This window comes from Centruroides sculpturatus, unplaced genomic scaffold (genome assembly GCF_000671375.1).
Source record: "Centruroides sculpturatus isolate CEXI.00-Female unplaced genomic scaffold, Cexi_2.0 scaffold1128, whole genome shotgun sequence".
NCBI lineage: Eukaryota > Metazoa > Arthropoda > Arachnida > Scorpiones > Buthidae > Centruroides > Centruroides sculpturatus.
Window position 1 is genome coordinate 282,219 of NW_019385590.1, and position 5,632 is coordinate 287,850.

Consider the following 5,632-nt stretch of genomic DNA (forward strand, 5'->3'; position numbering starts at 1 on the left):
AAAGACATTCAGATGGAAAACAGCATTCAAAATAAAGAACAAATACGCAAGAGCAACCTGCAGCCCAAAATGGAAAAATATAAGAGAAAGCAGAAAATGGATGAACAAAAATGATATACAGTAGAGCGTCGTTTATCCGAATCAATTGGGGACTGGGGTTGTTCGGATAACTTATTTTTCGGATAACCGATTACATACGAAAAAATATATTAACCTATCCCGTGTTGAAATTTTTCTCTGTTGCGTGTCGCTTCGTGTTGAATTTTCGTCGATGTTAAGTCTACAGTCTGTTTCAAAATTATAAACACACCCAACATTTTTCAACAACAACAACATTAACTATAGTAATGTATTTATTATAAAATTATAATAAGGAACCTCCATTGTATTGGGTTGTTTTCTATGAGAAGTTGACCGTAACCAACAGAACTTTTTGTTCAACTTCTTCCTGGTTTGGTGAGCTTTATTGTTGGCAATGTTTCTAATTTTATCCAATTGCTGGTATAATCTGCTTGCATCACACTGTTTTGAAAATCGTATATGGGCCAGATACACTTGCATTTCTTTGTCTGCTATTGCTTTTCGTTTGCTTCTTATTAATTTAGCCAGCAGTTTTCGTTCGGTTTGAGGTAATATGGTTCACACTTCCTTTGGGAAGGAATCATACTTGAGTGCTATACACTTCGGAATAAGGTGTGTTTTCCGGCACTTTAGTAAAAACCATAACTGTGCTTTTAGTCTTAACCATCTAATTCTCGTGTTCAATAGAGAAAAGAAGTGTTTTCTATTATTATCCATGATATAGTATACAATGCCACTTCACGCCAACGAAGTTATTATATGCTTATAACACTTATGTGTTGTGGCGTTACAGGAGTGGAGTCTTGGAGAATGAACTTGTCCAACTTTAGAAAATAGCACATTTCCCAATACCCTATTTAGGTCCCATTTCTTTAAAAATTGCGCATATGTTTAGAACTAACGGTTTTGTTCTACCAATAATACCACCGCCAAGTCTATGAAGACTACTATGTAATGATAGGGACGGATATCAGTGGAATGATAAATCAGGAATCTACCAAGTCCTGCTAAAACATGCATTGACAGGTGAAGAAACCAGTTATGTGGGGGCCACAACTAGAAGGTTATGTTCATGTATTCTTGAACATCAAGATGATATCAAAAACAGCAGGCCAGTTACAGAGTTAGCAAAGAAAGTGCTTGACCACAATTACCAGCTGCTCTGGTACAAAACAAAATTACTGAAAGGCTGCAACGAACATAAAGAGTTATTTATTTGGGAGAGTCTCTATATTTCAGCCACTGAACCGTGCAACTCCCCAACTCTCAAAATACCAGAACTTTGGGTAACAGCCTTTAAACAACTAAATCCACGATGTTGAAGTCTTTGCTACTTGGATGTCTTTTTGACATATCTTATACTTTATGCATGTTCTGGGCTCTTTTACGGCCTTATTCTTCCTAAAACATGCTTAAGTAAAACTGTTTTCGTTCCACGCACTATGATGCATAAAACGATTTTTAAATAACATTCGAAAAAGAAAAATCAGTTAATTTGACAGAAATATTGTTTGAAAATTTCGAATGTCCAAAATTTGTGAAACCGTCAGATAAGTATTCGAAAATCTTAAGCTGTTGTATTTGATAGATTGCCTGAAGACAGTAGTTATATACTACTGAAAGTGCTAGCGGATGAGTTCATTTTCTGAAGTTGGATGAATTCATTCTCCAAGACGCCACTCCTGTAACGCCACAACACGTAAGTGTTATAAGCATATAATAACTTCGTTGGCGTGATGTGGCATTGTATACTATATCATGGATAATAATAGAAAACACTTCTTTTCTCTATTGAATACAAGAATTAGATGGTTAAGACTAAAAGCACAGTTATGGTTTTTACTAAAGTGCCGGAAAACACACCTTATTCCGAAGTGTATAGCGCTCAAGTATGATTCCTTCCCAAAGGAAGTGCGAACCATATTACCTCAAACCGAATGAAAACTGCTGGCTAAATTAATAAGAAGCAAACGAAAAGCAATAGCAGACAAAGTATTTATTATATTAGTATGTTGTTTACAACATCAATTTAAACATTTTCTGAAAGTTTTAGAGCAATCTGACAATTACAGGAAAAAATGATCACAGATTTTCAATTTTTGAGTGTTTCAAAAGTATAAACACAGGTGCATAAAACTAGTGTAATAATTTTTTTTTAATTATTGGTTTAATTGAGTGATACTTCCCTCTGGTGACAACTATTATTAAAAGCATGGTGCCAATTTTAAATGGTTTTTGTGGTTTAAACCAATGCCTCATGGAAAAACACTAACAGAGTTGGAAATATGTGAAATTTACCAACAAAAAGGACCAGGACAATCTCTAAGATAAACTTTGGCAGCTATAAATTGATCCATATGGGCTGTGAGAAATGTGTTAACTTAGGGTGAATATTATGGCAGAAATAAGCGATGTGAAAGGCCTAAACTCCTTACCCCTAGAAACAAAAGAAAAGTTTTTCAGCTACTTACGATCAACAAGTTGTCTGTCATAGAAGCAGCATCAACATTGCTAATTGCAGTTTAACCAGCAACTATAAGGAGATGTATGCATAATCATAAAAATGCCAAATTTACAAGAATGGCTGCCAAACCAAAATTAACACAATTGCACAAAACAGCTAGATTAAAGTGGGCCAAAGACAAGATGACATGGAAAGGGGTGTGAAAATAGTCTTTTCAGATGAAAAAAAAATGGAATTTGGATGGATCTGACAGTTATAGTCACTACTGACACGATTTGAAGAAGAATGAAGAAGTCAGATTGCACAGACAGCAAGGTGGAGGATCTGTGATGGGGAGGTAAAACTGATATTGTATTTATAGAAGGTAGATTGAATTCAGAAAAGTATCAAGAACTGTTGTATCAAAATTTAATAACTTTTGTATCACTTATTGAGGGATAAAACTGGCAATTCCAACAGGATAATGCTGCCATTCATACATCAAAGTAAACTAAAAATTGGTTTACTGAAAAAAAAATTAATGTAATTGATTGGCCATCACGGAGCCCTGATATGAACCTGATAGAGAATGTTTGGGGCATTACGAGTCGTCTTGTTTATGACCAAAACAGACAATACAACACTGTAAATGAACTGAAATTAGCTATCATGGATTGTTGGGAAAATATTAAACAAGAACAACTTCAAAAACTAGTAAAATGTATGCCTGATAGAGTATTTGAACTAATTAAATCAAATGGTGGACTACAAAATATTGAAACATCACAAATCGGTTTTTTTGTGTACATGTGTTTATACTTTTGAAACAATCAAAAATTGAAAATCTGTGATAATTTTTCTTGTAATTGTCAGATTGCTNGGCCACATGTTGCACAACCGGTGAAAACGTACTTGGAAACGCTTAAATGGGAAGTCCTACCCCACCCGCCATATTCACCAGACATCGCCCCTTCCGATTATCATTTGTTCCGATCAATGGCACATGGCCTGGCTGAGCAGCACTTTCGTTCTTATGAAGATGCCAAAAAATGGGTTGATTCTTGGATAGCCTCAAAAGATGTGTTGTTTTTCCGACGTGGAATTCAAATGCTGCCAGAATGATGGGAGAAAGTAGTGGCTAGTGATGGACAATACTTTCAGTGACGGGTTTATTATGACTTTTTTTAAATAAAGTGTTAATTTTCACAAAAAAACAGCGAGAACTTATTCAAAGTCCTTATAGTTTGATTTTCATCTCAAGATCAATAGTCTTCCTTCAATTCTTGATGTTTCCTCCAGGTGAAGTCATGCTATTCCTTTTCACTGACATCTTGTACTATGGGGTGCACAATATAGTACAAATTTATAAATAAAATATGCAGTCTTGGAGATTTCAGATGCTGTGTAGTGAATACTGACTGACTGTGGCAATGAGACTCAGAAAGGGATTCCCCACTCTGGAGAGCTGGTTGTAAGTCCGAGTGGTCTGTAAACGGATAGTGAGGATTGCCTGTTTCTAAAATTGGCTTATTTTCAGGCTAGAAATATTATGGTAATAATTAATAACTAGTATTAATTTAATTCTAACCCAAAAATAATTGATTTTTAAGCAAAGGTAATTTAATTTATAATTTTCTGATATTATGATTGATATTTTGTATGGTGACAGAAATGTTTGGACCAGTTCATCATGAAATATTTTTGGTATATTTGCTAATTTTCATGGATTTTAATTAATAAATAGTTTGTGTAAGACACAATTTTTATAATAAGAATTTACACACAAATTGTTTTTTCATTTAATCGATTTTATTGCAATAACAAAAAAATGCAAAACTAATAAAAGAAATTAATGTTTTTATTGGATTAAATGTTTTCAGGCTGCCTCTGATTCCATCATCATGCCAAAAGCATTAAAATTAACAAATTTGAATAAGAACATCAGTAAATTTACATTGAACGTTTGAATAAATTTGGATGTGTAAACAATTTTAAAAACATAAACAGAAACTTCTGTTTGTTTTTTTTAAAATTGTTTTTAATTTGCCAATTTTTATGTTTTCAGGTCAGGTGAGAAAATCATGAAAAACATCTAATCCAATAAAAAGTGACTCCTTTAATCAGTTTAGCATTTGTGACTTTGTATTTCCTTGGAGTTGTTACACTCTGAAATTAGTTTTATTACAATTATAATAAATTAATCTATTGATTTTATTGACATTAAATTTATTTTTGTTAGATGCTAAGCTTCTTGGTATATGAAATCTTAAATATATTTACTTAATTCATAATAGTCATGTTTATGATTATTGTACAAGTGTTCACCAGTCAGGACAACGAGCAACGGGAACAAAAGGAAAAAAGGGACATCCTCCTGGTGGTGCTCAGTTTGTTGGTTTTGAGTTATATAAAAGGTTAAAGGACTTCTTGAAGAATTATTTACTCAATTTACTAAAGGTATGAGTACTTACAGTATTTTTTTATTTCAATAAAATAACCGTAAGGCAGGGGTGGGCAACCCATGACCCTCAGGCTGCATGCAGCCCACATTGCATAAAATATGAATAACTATATCAATTTCCAGCTTAAGGAAGTATGCAGCAAAAATTCAAATGTTATTTTCTACAATTTATGTATGTGAATTGTTTTTCCCTCAATGAATTTAGTAAACGTTAAAACAAATAGGCTAACAGACTCGCATCGAAAGTAATTTAAAACTAGTGGTGACTAATATTTGACCAAATATTTCCAATATATTTTGTTTACATCAGTTCCAGAACTAAATTAAGTACAGTAGAGCGTCGATTTTCCGAATCAGTTGGGGACTGGGGTTGTTCGTATAACTGATATTTCAGATAACCGATTTATGTACGAAAAAATAGTTTAATGTATCCAATGTTGAAATTTTTCTCCGTTGCGTGTCGCTTCGCGTTGAATTTTCGTCGATGTTAAGCCTAACGAAGACTATTGTATCGTAAAAAATTATTTTTTTATTTTGTACAAACAAAATAAATATATTGAAAAATATAAAAACAATAAAAAATTATACTTCATATGTTAATTTATTAGTATCAAAAACGTAAAATATTTGAGTGGCCCAAGACATAG

The 5,632-nt window shown here is 33.1% G+C and overlaps 1 long non-coding RNA gene across 2 annotated transcripts in view; it reads left to right on the forward strand.

Annotated features, from left to right (window-relative positions):
* Positions 1–5,101, forward strand: part of LOC111640392 — a 65,832-nt gene extending 60,731 nt beyond the window's left edge. For both annotated transcript variants that reach the window (XR_002759267.1, XR_002759266.1), the window contains exon 3: positions 4,819–5,101. This is a non-coding gene — a long non-coding RNA (uncharacterized LOC111640392). The remainder of the gene's footprint in view (positions 1–4,818) is intronic.
* The last annotated feature ends 531 nt before the right edge of the window (positions 5,102–5,632 follow it).